The sequence below is a fragment of the Beta vulgaris genome, chromosome 1 (genome assembly GCF_026745355.1).
Source record: "Beta vulgaris subsp. vulgaris cultivar EL10 chromosome 1, EL10.2, whole genome shotgun sequence".
In the NCBI taxonomy this organism is placed as follows: domain Eukaryota; kingdom Viridiplantae; phylum Streptophyta; class Magnoliopsida; order Caryophyllales; family Amaranthaceae; genus Beta; species Beta vulgaris.
Window position 1 is genome coordinate 10,426,619 of NC_079202.1, and position 15,392 is coordinate 10,442,010.

Below are 15,392 nucleotides of genomic sequence, written 5' to 3' on the forward strand. Positions count from 1 at the left end.
GAAGAATAATTGGGCTATGGTCAGAGAGGAGAATTGGTAGATTCCAGATTTCTGCATTTGGAAAAGAGGATTTCCAAGCGTTGTTGCAAAAGGCTTTATCAATGCGCTCGTAAATTGCTTCATTATTTGATCGATTATTCGTCCAGGTAAAATTGACCCCCTGGTACGGCAAATCAAACAGATGATTCCTTAACTTCCAATCCAAGAAATCTTTTGCCCCTTTGAGATCCTTTGTCCCTCCTATTTTCTGTTGGTTTGTTTCCACTTGATTAAAGTCCCCCATTAAAAGCCATTTCCCCACATTAGAGTCTAATAAGGTACACAACAAGAATGTCACCCTTTTCCGTCTGCCAAAATCGGACGCTAAAAACGCGGGAACGGACGCTAAAGTTATTAGCGTCCGTCAACGGACGCTAAAAAGACTGATGCAAAACCCCTAGTCGCTAATTCTTCGATTAGCGTCCGCTAAGCGGACGCTAAAAGTTTAGCGTCCGAATTTTCAAATTTAGCATCCGACTTTAGGGTCGGACGCTAATTAGCATCCGACTTTAGAGGCGGACGCTAATTAGCGTCCGACTTTAAAGTCGGATGCTAATTAGCGTCCGCCTCTAAAGTCGGATGCTAATTAGCGTCCGCCTCTAAAGTCGGATGCTAATTAGCATCCGACTCTAAAGTCGGATGCTAAATTTGAAAATTCGGACGGTAATTCTCTTTTTTTTTTTTTCAAATGTAATGTTTCAAGCTTGTATTTGTATGGTGCAATGTTGAAACTTTTTAGTAACCACTTTTTCTTGGTTATTGTGTTGGGTCAAACTTGTCACTATCTAATATAATAATGCAAATTTAGAGGAAAAATCATAATTATTATTATATGTAATAAAAGTAATTACAATATAAATCAAAATCTGTGAATAATTTACAACCTTACTTAAATAAATAATAACAAAAAATCTATCTAATACATTAGAAAGAATTCATTTCTTCTTCAATATTACAAATTTTCAATCTTCAACCTTTCCAAAGTCATCCTATCAAACCCAAGCAAACCTGCAAAAGAAAAAAAATCACAATTAGTACACTATTTACTATACTAAAGTCATAAATATCCTCACATACTATTTCAACATGCTCAAATCAGAAATAGTTCATTATGTTGTATACAGAAATATAGATGCTAAAATACAGAAATATATATTAACAAAAATATAGATACTACCGAATTAGATGATAAAACATGCTCAAATGTTCAACACTAGAAATTGAAGGGATTCAGTCGCCAACAATACACACCAACAGATTCAGTCAGATGATCTATACTAAACGAAAAACAGCAAAAATTACAAAGATAAATAAAGAGTTAGCCTACGATAAATATACACAAAAAACCTTAAAATCAAAACGTGAGTTATTATGTTGTATCCAATGAATGTAAATCTTTTTAAGTACTAAACTGGTGATCCTAAAAGAAGAATAAACTCATTTAGCTAGATACTCCTACCAACTGCGATTAGGAACTCATAAAAGAAAGATACAGAAGAAACTGATAAATCTGGCAATCACCAACTGATGGACAATCAAACATTAATTATGGGATTCACCAGAGGCAGTGCCTCAACCTTCAGTATCAGTTCCACCAGGCAAGCTGGAGATACAAAATTTTACAGGACACATTCATTAACCAATTTATAGGCATTACATGCCAAATGATGCCCATAATAACGAGGCAAAGTTTATTCAGCCATAAAACCACTTTCAGATGAGATTCAATTCATCCGTCCAAACCAACATGATAAAACTCACAAACATGAGAAGATAAGATTTCAGTACAGCACTTACGAAACAGATCTACTTTGATGAAGACTCACTCTGCTTCTTTGGTGCAGGCTTCAGAAGAGGATCCTATATTAAAATAGATGAGAAAAAATGAACTTCATTTGGACTACGATCATAAGCATCAGAGAATTGACAGCTAAGGAGTAAATAGATTAGTTAATCATATATGGATGCATTATACCATTGATTAAACGCAAAAGAAGGGTGCTGTTCTATTCAACTAACTCAGCTTGAATCGATCTAGACTTATCTAAAATTATCGATCTAAAATTATCATAAGCATCAGAGAATTGACAGCTAAGGAGTAAGATATGTTTCCTACAAGAGAGAGAGCTGCAGGGTTGTATTCAGCTTTACCTTTCGCCTTTGCACAGTTCTCTTCCTACTATTTGTTTAGTTTTATTCCAATTTCCAGCTGCTTGCTGAAGTTTATCATTTATGTGCTCAATTGCTCATCTGGGATTGTGTTAATAAGGGTGTAGTATAAAAGTGAGGATGAAAGTGATGTTTCTACTTTCTAGCTTTATAGAGAATGTTCATCAAGACTATAAAATATGAATGCTCTTGTGTGTTTGAAATCTGCTATTACTTGTTCTTAGTCCGCGATTCATATACTTTCACATAAATCATGAATTTCAGCTTTTATGTGAATTAATGCTCTGACAAGCCTTGCATATAAAACTATATGTGGTGTTTAATGGAATTGTATGGTCAAATTCTAAAATGTTTAGACTAGACAATTAATATTTCCTTGATCAGAACTATAAAATGCCAAGAGTGTTGCACTCAGGCATGTTATTTGAAGATTCAGTTGTAACTCTGAGAGCAAAATGCATGAATGTTGCTACTGGTAATAACCATATTTGGTCTCAGACAGATCACTTCATTTATCTTAAGGCCCTAAAGAATTAGAACCTACACTTCACTAACCCTCCACTTCCTCAATGAATGACTGCATAGCCAACCCAAAGAGCTCCTCTACTTCTTAATTTACAACAACCAAGTATGATTGACAACAATATAACAAAGCAACACGCACGCCCTGCCAGTTCCTCGCGGCGCTCTCGATTCGGCCAATTTAGCACAGTTTCTCCAAGACCTCTTAGCAAAGAAAGATGCACTAATATGAAATACCTAATGCAACAAAAACAAATTCTGATACATTTGTCCTAACTGAAACAAAAACATACATTTCACATTGCATTTCACCTAAACTTGCAGAATAATGAAACAAGCAAAAAAAAGAATTAAGCGCTAACGTATATAGAAACACAACAGAATAATAATTAAGAAAGTAAGAAAAGTGAAAGGGGGAAGGAAACCTGGAGAGGGGTTGAAGGAGGGAAGGGTCAAAATGGTCATTCCAACCGCAATCAATGAGAAAATTGAAGCCATCAATGGAAACAAGGTAAGAAAGTGGGTTTTCATTGTATACGCCACACAGTGGAGTCACTTGTACCGATGTTCCCCAAATACCCAAACCACCCACGAACCCAAAGCCCCACCAACCCGAACCCCCACACAAGCCGGAAAGCACCACCATCCCCGAACAACCCCACGAACAGACCCACCCAAACCAAAACAACAAATCCAAAAACCAAACCCAAACAACAGCGAAAACGAACATCCAAAAGGAAAACTGAAAACAAAAATTCAAAAACTGAAATTTACAACCAAAATGAAAATTCAAAAAACGAAAATTAAAAACTGAAATTTAAAAAGCGAAAATTAAAAAATTGAAAATTGGAAAACGGAAATCCAAAAACAGAAATTCAAAACGAAACTTGAAAAATGAAAATCCAAAACCGAGAAATTCAAAAACTGAAAATCCAAAAATGAAAATTCAAACGACAATTAAAAATAAAATAAATATACCTGATAAAGAAGCGGCGGTGATACTTGAAGACGGCGATGATGCTCAGAGAGAGAAGCGCGATGACGCGAGAGAAATAACGAAATACCAGATCTGAGGAAAATGAATAGTTTGAGGGAGAATTGAGTGAGAGAGAGAGGTTTATTTCTTAGTTAGCCAATTGGACGGTTTGGTCGATTGTTTGGTAAGACCAATAAAATAGCGTCCGCCAAACGGACACCAATTTAATTAACGGACGCTAATTAGTGTCCGTTTTGTAAACGGACGTTAATTAGCGTCGGTTTACAATAACGGACGCTAAAAAACAAGAAAGCTGACGCTAATCTGCGTCTGTTATATATCAGACGTTAATTTTGAATTTACCGTCCAATTGTACTTCGGACGCTAAATTCAGACGCTAAAAAGGCGGATTCTTGTTGTGGTAGTTAAGGAAGTCCAGACTTCTCTCCTATCACAGATATAAGGCGATCCGTAAACAAACGCAACTAAATATTCATTGCCTACAACATCCAGAATTTTACAGCTTACATAGTTAGGGGAGGAGGAAAGAACAGAAACAACAACATTCGGGACAACAAACAAATAACCCTCCCTTACTTCCGACTGAGTCGGACCCCGTACACCCTTTAAAACCTAGCCTATTGAAAATTGGCTCCAAGGCCGCAACTGAATTTTTTGTTTCAGACAGAAAAATAACATCTAACTTCTTATCATTGGCAGTGCTAGACAGGAACCTTAAAGTTTGAGGACTAAGGCTTTTGAGTCCTCTACAATTCCAGCTGAGGAGATTCATATCATCAAGAAAGGCTGTGGGTCAGCCGCACCGTCAATTCGTCTCTTCGAATCATTCTTGACCTTGATTACCGTAGTTTTGGTTGCTGAAGAAGAAGAGCTTCCAGAATCCTGTCCAAGGTTGTCAGTCTTATCGTCATCACTAAGACCAAATTTCAGCAGCCCTTTACCTTTAGTTTTTCTTTGACGTTTGATTCTCTTTGATTTCCCTAACTGTGTAGGGTCTTCTGAGGGAGGGAAGTTAAGATCGAACAGTTTTTGAGCATTGATTTTTTGAGCTTCCTTCTCGAAGTTGTGAAGGTACTGAGACAAAATTCCTTTCGGCTCCCAAACTCTTTCTTCCTTCTTTTATTTTCGCGAATTGGAGAAGGAATGGAAATGGTTGGGCTTTCAAGAGTAGAGCTTTCAGAGAGAGAAGGGTTTAGAGCCATAGTTTCAATTTCGTAATCCCAATCCTCAAAGGGAGGATCAGAGAGAGCCGAGCTAAAAGAGTTGGGCGATTTCGGAGTGTTTGGGGGAGTTTGAATATCAGAGAGAGAATCAGACGAGGAGCTAGTGAAAAAAGACAGGTTTTCAGTGAATTTATAAGGGATTTCCTTCGAATGCATTGACTGTTTGTCTTTATGTGGGGTTAGTTTGACAGGTGGGATTCTAGGGGTAGTATTGACAAAGCTGTCGACAATTTCCCAATCCGAAAAGGAGAGAGAAGTGGTCCTAAATTTCCTCTTTTGGTACGATCTATGAGCCACGTGCTCATTATCCACAAACAAAGGACAGGGAGATTTGGATTCTTTGCACGAATGGGTTTTTTTGGTTAAAAGGGCAGCGATGACTTCATCATGACTAAGCTGTGTGTTTTCAGTAGCACTTTCGATAGTGTAATCCTGAGATTTTTCCAAGTTTAAAGGGTCGAAAGAATTTTTGCATGGTAGGGAGAAATCCCGAACTGGAGAGTTTGGTGGATTTTTGAAAGTAAGAGTTTCTTCTTCGAGAGATTCGAAATCGAATGGGGCTGAGTGCGAAGGAGAGATAGCATCCAAGTAGGTCAGAGATCCAAATGGGATGAAATAGTCGCTATATGGGTCGTGGGGAATGAGGAGACGGTCATCATCGGTGATTTGCACATTTGTGAAGAGAGAGGCTAAGTTGACAGCTTCATAGGGGGGAAAGAAGTTTAGGTGATGGTTGTTGTTTTCTTGGGGAGGGTGTGAAGAATCAGGATGAACTCTAGAGGAGGATGCCATTTTTGGTATTTTTTTGATATGTTTCGAGAAAAGGAAATGTTGTAATTTCATTAGGGGATGGGGTAGATATAAATAGGAATAAATAGTGGACATGAAGAGGTCAGTAGAAGGAGAATAAACAGAAGAAACTCTCTTCTTCACTAGAAGTGTCAGTAGAAGAGTACTGAAAATGCTTTGGAAGAAGATATCCGGGTGTTTTTTGAAAAACTTGGTTTGGGGATTTACAATACTACCCTTCTTTTGTGAGAGGAGGATAATATTGTACATTCCTCTAATGACTAACACAGCTGAAAATAGTTGAAACTTACCTGGATTTTGTCGAGTCACCTCCTTCTTCTGGTAGTTGGGAAGGTTGAAGTCTAATAACTCCTCACTTCTTTTCTTCCTCTTTTTAAAATTTCCTGATATCTCCTTAACTTTTTGCCCAGCTGGATCTCCTTTCCTCTTATGCAGGTTGACGAGCATTGAATGCTCCTTGGGGATTGAATTCTTTGCGTTGCCTTGGACTTTGAAAACTGTGGTCGTTGCCTCTACAGTGCTCTGTAATTTTTGACGTCCTGGCTTGCATTGATGAAAATTGATGATCTTCAAACTTCCGCTAACAGACGCACTTGGGATTTTCCGTACGCCTTGATTCATCAATGGAACTTGATTTTTGCTTTTATGAGAATGCTGATTTCCAGAACTGTGATCCCTTTTCCTTTTTGAAGTACCTGCAGAATGAGAATCATTCCTGTTTGCATCCAATGCGACGTTATGGTTCCCTTCTTTGTTCCTTGACTGACCCTCAGAATTTCCATTGTTTTGCGGAGGGGAGTCGTCATTGTTGGAAGAGTCGCTGGAACTTGAACCGTCATTGTTGTTGTTGTTGTTGTTCTCATCTTCATCAATGGTTTGTTCGGACAAGCTATCTCCCTCTGCGTCTCTTTCTTCTGAGTGTTGGACAAGATTTATACGCGTCGTTCTAAGCCTCTCCACCCTTTTTAGCCCTATGAGCTTGTTGGTAAATAACGGGGTGATGAATGGGGATACGATAGGCAGAAAAATTCCTTGACCTATGTCTTCGAGAACCATTGCAAAGTGATTCTTAGCAACTGCCATTGGGATTCTGCATCTAGGTCTCCTGTGACCAATTCTTCCGCACTTGGAGCAGAAGGTAAAGACGCCTTCGTACCTAAAGTCTACCCAGACCCTAGGCCCTTCTTGTCTGTTGAAGTATACTCCTGGCACTAGCGGGTTATTTATGGGGATGAGGACTTTTGCTCGTAGGTAATCCTTGAAGCCTTCCTTCAGTGAGTTTGAATCAAAATATAGGATAGTTCCTAGTTTTTCTAGAGCTCTTCTTGCCACACTCAATTTGTTATACAAAAGGGGGAGGCCTTCCACTTTTATCCAGATGGGGGTTCTCTGGAAGGAGTGGGAAGAAAAGGAGTTTTGGGGTTGGCATTTTGTAAATAAAATGAGAGCCCCTTGAAAATTTGCTGATCCTATTTCAATCAGACCAGCTCGATCACGATCATCAGTGCAAAGGAAGAAAAAGATTTTTCCAACTTTCTTGACTTGGATAGAATCGTGAGTTATCCATGAAGATGTAACCCAGTTCGAAATTTGTTGTTCCGTGAACTCACGAATATCTTTAACTTTTCCAAGGATTGTGTTGTAAAGAATGTAATCATCTTGATTTGTATCCTGGTCTTCTGATTCAATTTGGATTCCAACTCTCCTGAGAATGTTAGATTCCTGATTGTGGTGATGATGATGATGTGGATTATTTTGATTATTCATGTTATTGGTTGATGAAAGGGTGGTTAGGATGTGGTGGAAAAATGTGTTTGATTTAGAAGAAACAAAAGCACTCCCTCTTCTAGGTTTTTTAGAGAGAGATGGTCTCACTTTTTAGAGAGAAGATACTATGCCTTTCTCAATGTCATACTTTTATGTTTTTACCCCCCTTCGTTCCAAAAATATATTTTCATTTCTCCTTTCTATATTTGATCCTAACTAAGCAGGCTTGATTAGAGATGGCAATGGGTAGGATCTGGACAGGGTCCTCTAGGATCCAGATCCAGATCCGTTTTTTAGGCAAGGATCCATATCCTACCCGGATCCACTGGGTAATAAGAATGAGGATCCAGATCCGTATGGATCCTATGGATCCGGGTCCTAAACGGATCCAAAACGGATCTTTGCCTATTGTCTTCAAACTAAACTAATTTTCACAATAATTAAAGATTTTAAATAATAAAGTCATCTAATATCAACCAAACAATACATTTAAATTTTGAAAAATAACTACTTACAACTATTCAATTATCAAATTGTAGATTAGTTATCAACCCAATTTTCGACCTTAATTATCCACTAAATTCGCACAAAAATCACACAATAATTAGAATAATAATCTGAAATTCAAGCGAAAATCCGTTTTACATGTAATAACTAATATTATAATATTACCAAAATATAATATTAAATTATAATAATATTATAAAAATGGGTAAACGGATCTGGATCTGGGTAATGATATAGGACCCGGTCCAAATCCGTTTTTTTCAAGGAGGATCCAGATCCTACCCGGATCCATAGGGTCCAAAATTTGAGGATCCAGCGTCAAAAATGGATCTGGATCCACGGATCCGGGTAGGGTCCATTACCCACTGCCATCTCTAGGCTTGATATGTAGAATATCATCCTTGTTGTGAAAAAGTTATATCAATATATCAGAAAGTGTATTGTATTCGTATTGATGTAAAATTGATTTCTTACATTCAGGGTCGTTCTTGGGCTGGGCAGGAGGGGCGTCTGCCCAGGGCCCAAGAAAATCTAGCCCAAATTTATTAAAGCTTTTAGGCTTTTATTGAAAAAGAAAAAAAGAAAAAGAAAATTTCACTTGGAAGAAAAAAGCGTGAAACGTGAGTACTGAGTAGTCTACTATTCTTCTTCAACCTTTATTACTCATTTAATTTGACAATTTCTACTCCTTGTTTCTCTCAAAATCGTTCCATATCCTCAAATTACCAAATAAAATTTGAAAAATTTCCAAGATTAAATTAAATTCTTGAACTAAATCCCTTCTTTTCAGTTTCCCATATTCTGAAAATCTCAACATCTTTAATTAATTTTTTTTCCCAATTTTCATCCTCAGTCAATCTCCCTAATTCTCTAACAGGGTGTTTGTTTAGGGGGATTAGGGGGTGGGAATGGGATATTATATCCCCATGGGTAGATATCCCATGTTTGTTTGAGGGGATATCTAAATTCCCATGTGAAGGGGAATGGGATTAAACCCCCTCTTATCCCACCAAAATAAGACATGAGGGGGGGGGGGGGGGCAGGTATTAGCGAGGGGATTATTTTTGGTTATGTTAAAAGATGAATTTACCCTTTACTAAAATATACTTCACCAATACTGCTTGTTCTTGTTTTGCAATCCTTCATTTAAATGGGTAAATTTGTAATTTAGCAATATATTCCCTACTTAAGTACATCATACCAAACATGGAATAATAATATTCCCAACATAATCCCACTAACATACCAAACAAGAGATATATTTAATGAATTCTCACCTTCTAACTCCATTCCCAATCCCATCCTCTAATCCTCAAACTCCCAATCCCTCATACCAAACGCCCCGTAATTGATCTTCACAATCGAAGATGATTTTCCCCATTCTTTCTTCTTATCTTTCTCACAATTATTGGATTCAAAATTTTGATAATTTGGCAAATTTGGGCATTTATTTGTTTAAATTTTACATTTTTACTGCATGTCACTTCGCGAAGTGCCGAAGTTCTAATTTGGTAGACAAAATCGAAGATTCGAAGGGGGTAAAGAATAGAAAATTCTGAAATTTTTGCTACTTCGTCTTCAATGATTTGGGTAAATTTTTTTTGTTCTTGCTAATATTCCTATTTTTTAGAAGAATTTGATCTAAAATAAATTAGACTTGTTCACTTGTTTGTAATTTTTTTAATCTGATTTTCATATCTGCCAATATGCGTGTAGTATTCTTGTAATCTTGTTATGAGTTTTGTGTTGTTGCTAATATTCCTAATTTCCTATTTTTTAGAAGAATTTAATCTAAAATAAAGTAAACTTGTTCACTTGTTTGTAATTTTGTTTTTCTAATTTTCATATATGTCGATTTGCATACAGCGTAGTATTCTTGTAATTTTATTCAAATTATAGAAAGGTAAAGGGCCCATTTTCACACTTTGCCTAGGGCCCATAAAATGTCAGGAACGGGGTTGCTTACATCGATAGTATTTATAAGCAAAAATTTTCTACTCTGCACAGTTGTAAATTCAACGATTTCAGCGCACGCGGCGGAAGAAAATTTACCTGGCATGCATTAAATGCATGCAGGAAATGTGGACTTCACATGTAACAGTGAAATTTACCATTCCACTGTTTCTCAACACCCCCCTTGAATGTCCACTAATAGCTCATAATAGACGTTGTCTCATTAGGAACCTTGTTAGGAAAAACCCTGTGGGAAAAATCCATTACTAAGGAAAGAGTACAACTATTATGTATCCTTATATGCTTAAAATCAACTGCCTCATTAAAAACCTTGTTAGGAAAAACCCAGTGGATAAAAACCTGATCGAAGGGAAAAAGAGTGCAGCGCATATAATATCCCCCTGAATCTAGCATAATCAGAAGATGACGCATTCCAATTTTTCGGACTAATTCTTCAAATTTCTTCGCCGGAAGGGATTTGGTGAATAAATCTGCAAGATTCTCACATGATTGGATTGTTGCGAATGTTGATCGTCCCTTCCTTTTGGAGGTCATGAGTGAAGAAGAGCTTTGGTGATAAATGTTTAGTTCTGTCTCCTTTGATGTACCCTTCGCTTACTTGGGTGATGCATGCAGTATTGTCTTCGTAGATGATAGTTGGATGTTGTTATTGTTTCCATCCCGCATTCTTCTTGGATATTCTTGATCATTGACCTTAGCCATACACATTCCCTTCCAGCTTCATAAAGAGCAATTAATTTGCATGATTTGATGATGTGGCCGTCAAAGTCTGCTTCGTGGATTTCCAAGATATTGCAGTACCTCCATAAGTGAATAATATCCGGATTGAGACTTAGCCTTTTGTGGTTAGGGTAGCCAGCATCTGCATATCCAATGAGTGACGCATTGGTTTGACTGATAGAATAATCCGAGATCTTGTGTTCCTCGAAGATAACGTAATAAGTGTCTGACTCCATTCCAATGTCTCTTGGTTGGTGCATTGCTGTATCTAGCTAACAAGTTTACTGAAAAAGCTATGTCAGGTCGAGTATTGTTAGCCAAGTACATTAAAGCACCAATTGCACTTAGATATGGTACTTCAGGACCAAGAATTCTTCGTTTCTTCTCGTGGTCTGAATGGATCATCTTTCTCATTCAGGGAACGCACTACCATTGGAGAACTTATTGGGTGGGCTTTGTCCATAAAAAACGTTTCAGGATTTTTTCTGTATAGTTTGATTGATGGACAAAAATCCCATTTCTTAGATGTTCCATTTGCAGGCCAAGGCAAAATTTTGTCTTCCCGAGATCTTTCATCTCAAATTCTTTCATCAAGTATTTTGCAGTTGCTTCAAGTTCTCTAGGAGTTCCGATAATGTTCAAATCATCGACATATACAGCAATGATCGCGAATCCTGATTTAGATCGCTTAATGAAAACACAGGGACTGATTTGATTATTTTTGAATCCTTCTTTCAATAGGTATTCACTAAGACGATTATACCACATTCTTCCAGATTGTTTTAACCCATAGAGTGTTTTCTCAATTTTATTGAAAACATCTCTTTGGGCATGCAATTTTCTGGTAGTTTTAGTCCTTCAGGAACTTTCATATAAATATCTGTGTCAAGTGAGCCATACAAATATGCGGTCACTACATCCATCAATCTCATTTGCAATCCTTTCGAAACTGATAAACTTACCAGAAATCTTAGTGTAGTTGCATCGACTACTGGAGAATATGTCTCATCATAATCAATCCCTGGCATTTGCGAGACCTTGGGCTACTAATCTTGCCTTATATCTAGTAACCTCATTTTTCTCATTTCGTTTTCTCACGAATACCCATTTGTACCCAACTGGTTTTACACCTTTTGGTATTTGGGTTATTTGACCGAATACTTCACGTTTTTCAAGTGATCTCAATTCTGCTTGAATTGCCTCTTTCCATTTTGGCCAATCTTTTCTACGGCGACATTCATCAACTGTATTTGGCTCTACATCATTTTCATCGTATGTCATTTCAACCGCTATCGAGTAAGCAAAAATTTCATTCAAGACAACATCTTTTCGATTCCATTGTCTCTTTGTAGAAACATAATTAATTGAAGTTTCATTGTTGTCTATGCTTTCATGTTCCTTTTCTTCTGGAACACGTTTTTCTTCATTTTTGTTTTCTTGTTTCATCATGCTCGTTGGGAGATTTATATTAATTTCGTTCGTTGTCTCCCCTTGCCTTTTCATTTTTCTCGGTTTTAAATCTTTAGAACCGGGTGGTCTGCCACGTTTTCGACGTGCTATTGACTCATTTTCAATTGCCTTATTGTCATTAGGAATTTCAATCCGTTCCGGAGCATTCGCAGCAGGTACATGTGACTTTGTCACTTTCTTAGAATCTGTGAATGCATCTGGCAATTGGTTTGCAATACTTTGCAGATGAACAATTTTCTTGACTTCTTGTTCACATGAATTTGTTCTCGGGTCCAGAAACGACATTTGCGATGCGTTCCATGTAATTTCCGATTTTATATTTTGTGGGTCCACTTTCTCTCCCCCTAAGGATGGGAATACCGACTCATTAAAATGACAGTCGGCAAATCGAGCCGTAAATAGATCACCAGTTGTTGGCTCTAAATATTTGATAATTGATGGAGATTCAAATCCAACATATATTCCCATCCTTCTTTGTGGACCCATTTTAGTACGTTGGGGGGAGCAATAGGTACATGTACAGCGCACCCAAAAATTCTCAAATGTGAGATATTCGGTTCTCGACCAGATACTAATTGTAATGGTGAGAATTTGTGATAGGCTGTCGGCCTTAATCTTATCAATTGCCGTATGTAATATAGCATGACCCCAAGTAGTAGATGGCAATTTTGACCTCATTATTAATGGTCTTGCAATTAATTGTAGTCTTTTGATTAATGATTCAGCAAGACCATTTTGTGTATGTACATGAGGTACAGGGTGCTCAACAATAATCCCAATAGACATGCAATAGTCATTAAATGTTTGGGATGTAAATTCCCCAGCATTGTCTAATCTTATTTTCTTTATTGTATGATCTGGGAATTGAGTTCTTAATCGAATTATTTGAGCCAAAAGTTTTGCAAATGCAACATTTCTGCTTGACAGAAGGCTCACATGTGACCATCGAGTAGAGGCATCAATTAATACCATGAAATAACGAAATGGTCCACATGCAGGATGAATAGGCCCACAAATATCTCCTTGAATTCTTTCTAAAAACATTGGAGATTCAGTGGCAATCTTATTTATAGATGGTCTGATTATCAATTTGCCAAGTGAGCATCAGAGCATGTTAATTCATTTGACCGAGGAATTTTGACATTCTTTATAGAGTGTCCATTTGAGTTTTCAATGATTCTATGCATCATTCCTGTGCCAGATGGCCTAATCGGTCATGCCATAGAGTAAATGATTTTCTATTATCTAACTTCTGGTTAGATATCATATTAATTTCAATCGGACGTATATCTATGCGATATAGTCCCGAGGAAATTGCTGGCAATTTTTCATAGATGTATTTCTTGCCGTTTTCTCTGCCGTTAGGCATATGAATTCCTCTTTGTTCACCGTCATTGTTTCCAAATGGTAACCATTCTGACGTACATCTTTGAAACTTATGAGGTTCCTTCGAGATTTACTCGAATATAATGCGTCATTAATTATCAATTTTGTCCCATTTGGAAATATAATGCAAGCTTTTCCAGAGCCTTCAATTAGCTTGGCTGTCCAGAATTGTACTAACATTTGCTTGGAATATTGTAAGTTTTGAAAAATACTCTTTATTTTTCAATATGGTGTGTGTTGTCCCACTGTCCAGGAGACATTGTTCTTTAGTTCCAACTTCTGATGAATTCATATCTTCATAAATAATAAATACGATGATTAGTATAAGAAAAATACGTATTTTTATTAATAATAAAGGAACAAATACATGAAAGTGGATATTGAAGCAGTTTAAATAAACTAAGCACATTAATCGATTGTGATCTAAACAAACTTATTTTCAACTTCAGCATCATCCATAAAAAAATCTGAAACATCAAGGCTGGGCATGGATGTAGTGGCTTCATTAACAAAGTTTGCTTCAGCATTTTTTCCTTTGTTTTTTATTGAAGCTTGATATAGATCTACCAAATGTTTGGCAGTACGACATGTGCGGCCCCAGTGCCCAGTCATGCCACATCTATGGCAAGTATCATTTCCTTTATAGGACGTCTGCCTCTGATTTCCAGATGATTGTCCCCAATTTTTATCAGAATGTTTAAAATTATTATTTCTTGGGGAAAATCGGCCTCTTCCACGTCCACGCCCTCGGCCACGGTAATTACCACGTCCTCTCCCACGACCGTTGTAATTACCGCGTCCACCACTATGTATAGCATTTGCTTCTGGTGGATTAGAGCTTTCTATTGCATTTATCTCATGAGTGGCTGAAGACCCCGTAGGTCTAAGTTATGATTTTTCAGCAAAAGATCATTATTTTGTTCAGCCACAAGTAGTACTGAGATTAGCTCAGAGTACTTTTTGAAAGCTCTGAACCTGTATTGTTCTGCCAATATGATATTAGAGGCGTGGAAAGTGGAGAGCGTTTTGTTTATCATTTGCTCTTCTTGTGATGGGATGATCACAATATCTAACAATGATACAATTCTAAACAATGTTGAATTGTAATCACTGACCGTTTTAAAATCCTGGAACCTCAGATTGGTCCAGTCATAATGTGCCTTTGGGAGAAGCACATTTTTGTGATGCCCATATCTTTCATTTAGGCTATCCCATAGTTCTTTTGGATCATCCACAAGTAGATATTCATTTTTAAACTTTCATGTAAATGATGTCTTAGGAGGACCAAGGCTTTTGTCTTTTCTTGTATAGTCGCAATTTTAACTGATGTAGTTGCATCCCCTTGTTGGGTTGTCACATCTTTAATTGTATGTTCCAGTCCTTGGGCCTTTAAATTCATTTGGGCGTCCACCGTCCATTCTAAAAACTTTTGCCCAGATAGATCTAGTATGTTAAATTGTCTTTTCACTAGATCTCCCATTCTTTTGACTACAAATAGGTAAATATTTGAAATTAGTAATGATGATAAATCACTATATATATTATCTCCCCCTGATTTATATCATTATTATTATAGATAAATAATACAAACAAAAAAAACTAAAAATAGCGTACAATAATAATGAAGCAAAAAAAAAAACAAAAAATACCAAAAATAGAAACAAAATACAACAAGTGAAAAAAAAAAAACTTCCTAAAATGCACTTAAAGACAAAAAAAATTGATATTCATGTGCATTTTTCGCCATTCTTCCGGGGGAAATTTTTTTTTTTTGTCTCCTATTTATGTATTAGGAGATATATCATTAA

The 15,392-nt window shown here is 37.0% G+C and overlaps 1 long non-coding RNA gene across 1 annotated transcript; it reads right to left on the minus strand.

The window, feature by feature from the left end:
• Positions 1-842: 842 nt before the first annotated feature.
• LOC109133796 (uncharacterized) lies at positions 843-3,810 on the minus strand. Its single transcript, XR_002039007.3, has 3 exons — positions 3,709-3,810; positions 1,837-1,899; positions 843-1,047 (listed from the first exon to the last, which is right to left on the minus strand). It is a non-coding gene; the product is annotated as an uncharacterized LOC109133796 (long non-coding RNA).
• Positions 3,811-15,392: the final 11,582 nt, after the last annotated feature.